Genomic DNA, 7,505 nt, shown 5'->3' with positions numbered 1-7,505 from the left:
ACCCGCGCCCAATCTCCATAAACAATGCAGCCAACCTGCTCCTGTGGCGGGGCGCAGGCCCACACAGAACAATGGTCTGTCAGGTGACAAGGGCCCCCTGGAGTTAATATACATTACAAAAGGGCTTTTTTTAAACGCCAGGCTTGCTCTTGCTCGCTCGCTCGGCTGCCCGTCATGGTTGAATTTGAGCTTGGCGTTCGGTTGTGTTAGTTTGGCCGTTTGTTTTCTTTCTTCTGGCCCCCCTCTCTAAGCGTGGCAGGGTGGTGCTGTTGAAAAAAAACACTAAAAAAGGAGGGAGGGAGAGAGACAGAGAGGGATGGTACATGTCCCCCCCATCTCAAATCAATTAATTTATGTAGGTTTTAATATATTGTTTTTCCGTGGACTTTTAAGACAGTTGGCAAACCAACATTAATTAATGGTGAAAATAAGTATATATTTGACCTCTAAAACAAACAAGTCCCTTTCAACCTTTTAAGTAAAGGAGTTGGGTGAGGCCAGCTTACAGCTAAACGTTTGGGATCTTTAAATCGTAGCAAGGAGGGGAGGGACCGAAGCCTTGGCTGATCAGACATCTTTACGAGCTATCTACATGTCAACGTTCCCAAGGGGGTGTGTGTTTCCTCTCCTCTTCAACCCATCCTTTTCCCTCCATCTATTGTTTAATTGGAGAAATAGAGACGTGGCAGAGTCAACACACTGATTTTAATTGTGATTATGCGTGTTGCTAGGCTGCGGTTTAAGGCTACATCCCTAGAAATCTGTTCATCGTGTCTGGAGAGAAAAAAAAACAAATCAGACTTGTTGTCACAGATCACAGACGGACACTCCCATAAACCTGCAGAGTGCAAACCACCATGACAACAATGCTGGCCTGAACATCTCTCCCTGTGTAAACACCATTTATAACATACAGTACATTGTGTACATTACAAATTCACTTCAGTCTCTTTTCTGGAGCTACGAGTTCCGTCTGATTCGATGAATGACGACTAAATAAAAGTAGGAATAATCTCAGACATTAGTCCCTTAAAAACTCAGTTCACATCTAACAGCCGAGACGACACGGTTTTAGTCTCTGGTATCTTCAGATGACTCAAATTGATGGAGTGTGTCTATGTGGACACGACAGTAAGTCATTATATGGATATAGTAGCTAAACAATAGTTAAGGTGACAATAACTTGGTCAGACATCATTTCACTATGCCCATTGCTTCTTGTTTTAGAATTGAAGGGATGGCGAAGGTCCTTTGGGTCAGGATTAGGGTTGGAAGATACCTGGAATCAGGGAAGGAATAATACAACAATTGGGAATTTTAGGAAAGTTACCAGAACAGTGCAATTCTAGTTAGGATGGTATATCGGAAAATCAGTCGTTTATTCCCAAGAGGGACAGACTGATCAATGTTGTGTTTGTACGGCAGTTTTTCCACGTTCCTAGAGAGAAGACTGAAATAGAAGAGGTGAAAGTTCAGAGGTCAGAGGGGCAAAGTGAGCGGGTGTCATCAACAACAGCAAGTCAACTGATGACTGCTGGGAACACAGAGAGAGGGAAAGCGAGAGAGAGACATTGAGAAAGAGATGGAGAAACGGAGAGAGGAGGCAGCTGGGGCCTTGTGAAAGGACGCAACAAAGTATAAAGTGAGACAAGAAACTAAAACAAAAAGTTTTAAAAATAAAAAAAACAGATTACAAAAAGCTGTAAAGTTTCCAGACACAAAAGCTAACAATGAACCTGTCTCTGCTTAGTATCACAGCACAGCAAACGTTTTGTCTGTTTACAGACACACCTCGGACTGCCTGGGTTGGGTTTGAGGAGAAACTAGGCCTCTGCCATAACAGCCTGTCCTCTCTAGGACAAACCTCTCCGTCTTCTCCTCTTATCCGTTTAAAGACAGATGATTACTTTTAAATAAAAACAGATTCCAGTCTTTCCCCCTCTTCTTCATTTGGTTTCATTTTTAGACAGTCTTCTTCCTTCTCTGTGGGTTAGCGCCTAACTCTAGAGTGTGATTGGGTGAGATGAGTGATGGGCCAATAGGGTGATGTCATGGATGTTCTTTCAACGGGTGACCTCATTGGTCCAAACCACAATGACTGCATGGCATCCAAGTGTCAGGGAACAGTCTGGGCCTTCTGAGGGTAGTTAGCAAGCTCATCCACATCATCTGTGAAATGGATTTGTGTGACAAGCTCCTTTCTTCTTCTCTCTGCTGGCTAGCTCTGTGATTGTTTGTGGGGATGCTGGGCAAGACATGAGTGAAGGAGAGAGGGAAAGAGAGTGGGAGAGAGAGATGGGCCTCTCATTTGCCCAGAGAGATAGAGGGGGGAGAGAGAGAGAGAGAGATGGTCCCCACCAGAGGAAGAGAGAGAGAAAGAGGGGCGAGAGAGAAGGCGAGGGGAGAGGGAGGAGGAGAGTAAGAGATAATGGGCCTCAAGCTCCACCAGAGATAGAGAGAGCGAGAGAGGAGAGAGATAGGAGCGGGGGACTACAGGCTAGTTAACCATAACATGGAAACAGTGACACGACCGTCCACAATGTCCCAGAACCCTACTGATAGAACCCTACTGATAGAACCCTGACTTTGTTGCCTTCTCTTTTAGTCTGGTTCCACTTACTGAAGTTTGAAGACCAGGTCCTGAGCTGGCTCCTGTTTAGCCTTATTGGGTAACAGAGAGGAAACCATTTGACATAAATCAGGTTATTCTATTGCAAACATCGCAAATTGCATCATACACACATTCATTGCTAAGCTGTGGAGGAGACCCGTGGCTGCCTGACCCCATTGTTGTGTGTTACAGAGACAGAGGAACACAGACAGAGGAACACACACACAGGGTCAGTCAGTCTGGTCTCGGGGACAGGAACGTGGAGGGAGTCAAAGGAGATGTCTGGACATACTGCCAGTCACCCAGAGGTCCAGCAGTCACCCAGAGGTCCAGCAGTCACCCAGAGGTCCAGCAGTCACACAGCCCCGGGCACTGCCAGCCTGCACCCTTCTGCACAATAGGCCATCACTACCCTGCATATTTGAAAGAGAGGGTGGGGGTGGGGGGGGGGGGCAGAAACAGACATGAAGGGTGTCAGAGAGATGGGGTAAGAGAAAGAAAGGATAGAGTGAGAAGAGAGAAAAGAGAAATTGACAGAGAGAAACAGAGGTAGAAGGGAGATTGACAAGAGAGAGATGAAAGAGATAAACTGATAGAGATCATCTGTTTATTTGTGTTTCTTTATCGGTTTAACAGATGAAGGGATAAACAGAGGTAAACAAATGAACAGATGACAGATCAATTATTAAATGGATGTTTGGCAATGGCCCTCAACAAGGTCATTGTCATTTTCTCAATAGTGTCAAGTGTGCCTCTTGTTCTCCTGTAGCCCCGTCTTCAGTTGTACCCTTAGCCTTATCTCTTGTCTGCTCAGTAGGAGGGAGGGAGGGAGGGGCGAGACAGAGAGGGTGGGTGGACGAGAGGGCAAAAGAGAGACTTTTCAACCAGAGAGAAAAAGAGAGAATGAGATAAAGTACACAGAGAAAGAGAGACACATGCAGACAGAGAGAAAGAGAGATGGAGAGAGAGTGAGAGAGGCAGTGAGAGAGAGAGAGAGGGAGGGAGAGAAATAGAGAGAGCGGGAGAGTGAGAGAGAGAATATGTGAGCATGTACCAGAGAGAGGTATAGGGTTTCCTGTGGCTTGTTTTCCTGACTTATCTGTTCTTGTAAGTCCTACGTCCACTCCCCCTCTCTATGTCTCTCCCTCCCTCTCCATTTCTCTATGTCTCTCCCTCACTCATTCTCAATTTCTCTATGTCTCTCCCTCCCTCTCCATTTCTCTATGTCTCTCCCTCACTCATTCTCAATTTCTCTATGTCTCTCCATCTCTCTCCACCCCTCACCCCCTCTCTATCACACTCTCTCTATGTGTCTCCCTCGCTCACTCACTCTCCATTTCTCTATGTCTCTCCATCTCTGCCCCCCACCCGTTCTCTATCGCGCTCTCTCTATGTCTCTCCCTCACTCACTCTCCATTTCTCTATGTCTCTCCATCTCTCTCCCCCACCCCTCTCTATCGCGCTCTCTCTATGTCTCTCCCTCTTCCTCCCTCACTCTCCATCTCTCTCCCCCCCACCCCCTCTCTCTGTCAGAACTCATTCCCGTCTCTCTGCAGATCATGCTGACATTTCGCAGGAGATAGTTTGGAAAACAGAGCTCCGTTCCTCTCTGGCTAATCCCCAAAACAGTGTTCGGGTTACACAGCAAAGGTCCAGGAAGTCATTCCACAGCGCTCCTCCCATTACCTGCGCTCTAAATCTGTTATTGTAGCTCCAATCTAGAATCAGCCCCGTTTCATCCAAATATTATTGGAGGCAACGCTAACAAATGTGTGGGATTACATTGTAAACTCGTAAGTCCCCATTTCTCACTAGAGGCTTAGTGACGCAGTACGCTGTGTACAATGGAATCATGATAACCTATCCACACGTATGGATTACATACAGGCAAGTATGCATTAATATTGTATATTGATTATACAAAACATAATTTACTACATAGAAATACCAGGAGACACCAGGAGAGAGACACCAGGAGAGAGACACCAGGAAAGACAGGCCTATAATTGTTCTCTTCTTTTGTCAAAAGTGAACAGTCATTGTGCAATAGGGTCACACAGCATTTACCATGCAATCCAAACATACATTTCAGATGTCTGGAGTGGACAAGACTATAGAAGGACTCCAGAAGACACAAACACAAGCTCCATTTATTCTAAACCTCTCCTCTCTTACAAGAAAAGCCCAAACTATCTGATCCTGCTGCCTCAACGATTCATCCATCCACCTAAAAACATTCAAACAAATGATAAGTGTGATTTAAAACAGTGAATACTTTTCCAACCACACAATCATTCATACACACACTGCTACTGTTCTCTGCAGCTTGCCACCCCTCTAATTTCTTCATGATATAATCTGTAACACACACAGCCCCAGCGAGCGCAAAGCCAATGCCGAGCACCCCCACTACAGGCAGACAGCCGCGTTCCAAACCAAACCAGCAATGCCATCATACCTCACTCTCCTCCTTCCTATCCACACCATTGTTCTCCAAACAATGGGCCCTGTCCAACATCCACCGTCAGCCTCCCTGTCCGCCCGTAATTACAGGGCAATCTCAGCCATGCCGGGAGGCAGAGAGGCAGAGAGAGGCAGAGAGAACTCCACTTCTGTCATGGTCCCCTGCCCGTCTGGGTTTCTACACAGAAATATGTGGTTAGTGTTTCTTTCTCTGAATGTAGGGGAGGAGAAGGACGAGGGAAGGGAAGGAGGGAGGTAGAGAACATAGAGCACTCGGGTACAGAGGAAGACGGCTTGAATGTTCAGGTGGGATGTTTAACTTCTATTCAGTGAGTAAAACTCCTCTTCTGCAATGGCACCAGTGCAGTTAGTATCCTCGACGTGGCACGGCTTCACACATTGTGTATGCTTCCATAGAAGGGGATAAGGATGCATAGAGAATGACGTGAACAACACCACGTCATTACTTTATTGCAACGTCACTTCATAGATCATGTCTGTTGCTCTACCGACTGAACTGTCCTGGCTCTTTGACATAACTGGTTTGCTTTGAGGGGACCTCAGGAGCGGTTCTAAACACAGTTGTGATTAAACGTAAAGGAGTCATTATGCTGGGTCAGATCTTTCTGGTCTGGAAACTAAACCCAGCACTGTGGCCGCTCCCCCAGTATGCACAAAGAGAAGGCCAGGCCAAGAGCAGCCTGTGTTCCATCAACAGTTCCAAAAGTGCATGATTTTCCCAGAATCCTCAGTCCAAGCCAAGTCAAATATTCTGTTGTCATCCACAGGGCTCTAATGAAAACCCATGAGAAAAAGAAGATGTGTGTGTGTGTGTGTGTGTTTGTGTGGTTTAGGCTTGGTGGCTTCGATAGAAACAGATCCCGTTATATGATTCACGATAATTCATCGTCGATATTAAAACATCCCATTAGCGTGTTTCATTTTGTTCTGTCAGTGGTATGTAAGACAGCGTGGTTGGAGTTATTGAATTAGACAGATAAAGATAATTGGAATTTATGAACATTGATTACAAAATTACTTAACAATCACTAATAATAGGGTACATTGTTGGACAAGACAGACCTGCGCACCAGAGACCTGCGCTCCAGAGACCTGCGCTCCAGAGACCTGCGCTCCAGAGACCTGCGCTCCAGAGACCTGTTTACCATGACAGGTTCACTCTGGTTCAGTCCAATTCAAACAAAGTGTTCAGTAACATACTATCTAAAAAGGTGGAGGCTGGTGACTTAAAATTGAGGATGGGAGACCCACGGTATAGGCGCGTAACAGAGACGTCAAAATGTGTTTCAAAAATCGTCAAAGACTAACTATTTTAACCTAAAGCATATGATAAAGACATGTATAGTGCAATATTATGTGGAATGGGAATGAGAGGGGCTACTTACACCCTGTTGGAAAGGGATCCCAGCAGTGGTTAGATGAGGGTATGAGGCATGAGATGAGGTGTTCAGAGGCTTGACTTCAGGGCAGGACAGGATTTGCCTGGGAAGACAAAACAAGAACACAACACAGTAAGACCAAAGAGCTCCGAATGAGTCAGTCCAAGCAAGGTGTAAAATCACTGATGTGTAATATTGTGTTTGTGATTGACTCCACATACAGGAATGACAGAAAATGTATAGGGGTACTCACAGTGCTTGGATGGGAAACATGCAATGTGTCAGTGGATGAGTGGGCACCATAGGTCCCAGAGTGGTCAGACTGGTGGCACCATAGGTCCCAGAGTGGTCAGACTGGTGGCACCATAGGTCCCAGAGGAGAGAGTTGACAATGGTAGTGGAGTGGAGTGGTCATCACCTCTTAATCAGGGAACTGAGCTGTAAATACAAACGGCAGATCTACTCCATTACAGCTGCACCATCATAGGTTTGGACAACACGTTTGTCTATCAAGTTAAACTCATCTCATTTTGACATCTCAAAATCCATAAAGTCAAACACAGACTGCGTGCGCATCTTGCTAAGTTCCCACTTGAAACAAAGTATCCCAAGAAATGTTCCTGACCAAAGCCCTGATCATCCACATACCTGACGATAACTGACAACTGCAAGCAGACTGGTGGCACTATAGGTCCCAGAGAAGTCAGACTGGTGGCACTATAGGTCGCAGAGTGGTCAGGCTGGAGGCACCAGAGGTCCCAGAGTAGTCAGGCTGGAGGCACCAGAGGTCCCAGAGTAGTCAGACTGGTGGCACCAGAGGTCCCAGAGTAGTCAGACTGGTGGCAGGTCCCAGAATAGTCAGACTGGTGGCAGGTCCCAGAATAGTCAGACTGGTGGCAGGTCCCAGAGTAGTCAGACTGGTGGCAGGTCCCAGAGTAGTCAGACTGGTGGCAGGTCCCAGAGTAGTCAGACTGGTGGCAGGTCCCAGAGTAGTCAGACTGGTGGCAGGTCCCAGAGTAGTCAGACTGGAG

At 46.4% G+C, this 7,505-nt stretch overlaps 1 long non-coding RNA gene across 1 annotated transcript; it reads right to left on the bottom strand.

Annotated features, from left to right (window-relative positions):
* Positions 1–686: 686 nt before the first annotated feature.
* On the bottom strand, positions 687–6,912 carry LOC110500752 (uncharacterized). The gene is made up of 3 exons (XR_002470156.3): positions 6,728–6,912; positions 6,481–6,577; positions 687–3,024 (listed from the first exon to the last, which is right to left on the bottom strand). It is a non-coding gene; the product is annotated as an uncharacterized LOC110500752 (long non-coding RNA).
* Positions 6,913–7,505: the final 593 nt, after the last annotated feature.

This window comes from Oncorhynchus mykiss, chromosome 21 (assembly GCF_057628025.1).
Source record: "Oncorhynchus mykiss isolate SJ-2025 chromosome 21, ASM5762802v1, whole genome shotgun sequence".
In the NCBI taxonomy this organism is placed as follows: domain Eukaryota; kingdom Metazoa; phylum Chordata; class Actinopteri; order Salmoniformes; family Salmonidae; genus Oncorhynchus; species Oncorhynchus mykiss.
The sequence above is the reverse complement of the archived record's forward strand: the minus strand, read 5'-3'. Positions and strand labels throughout refer to the sequence as shown.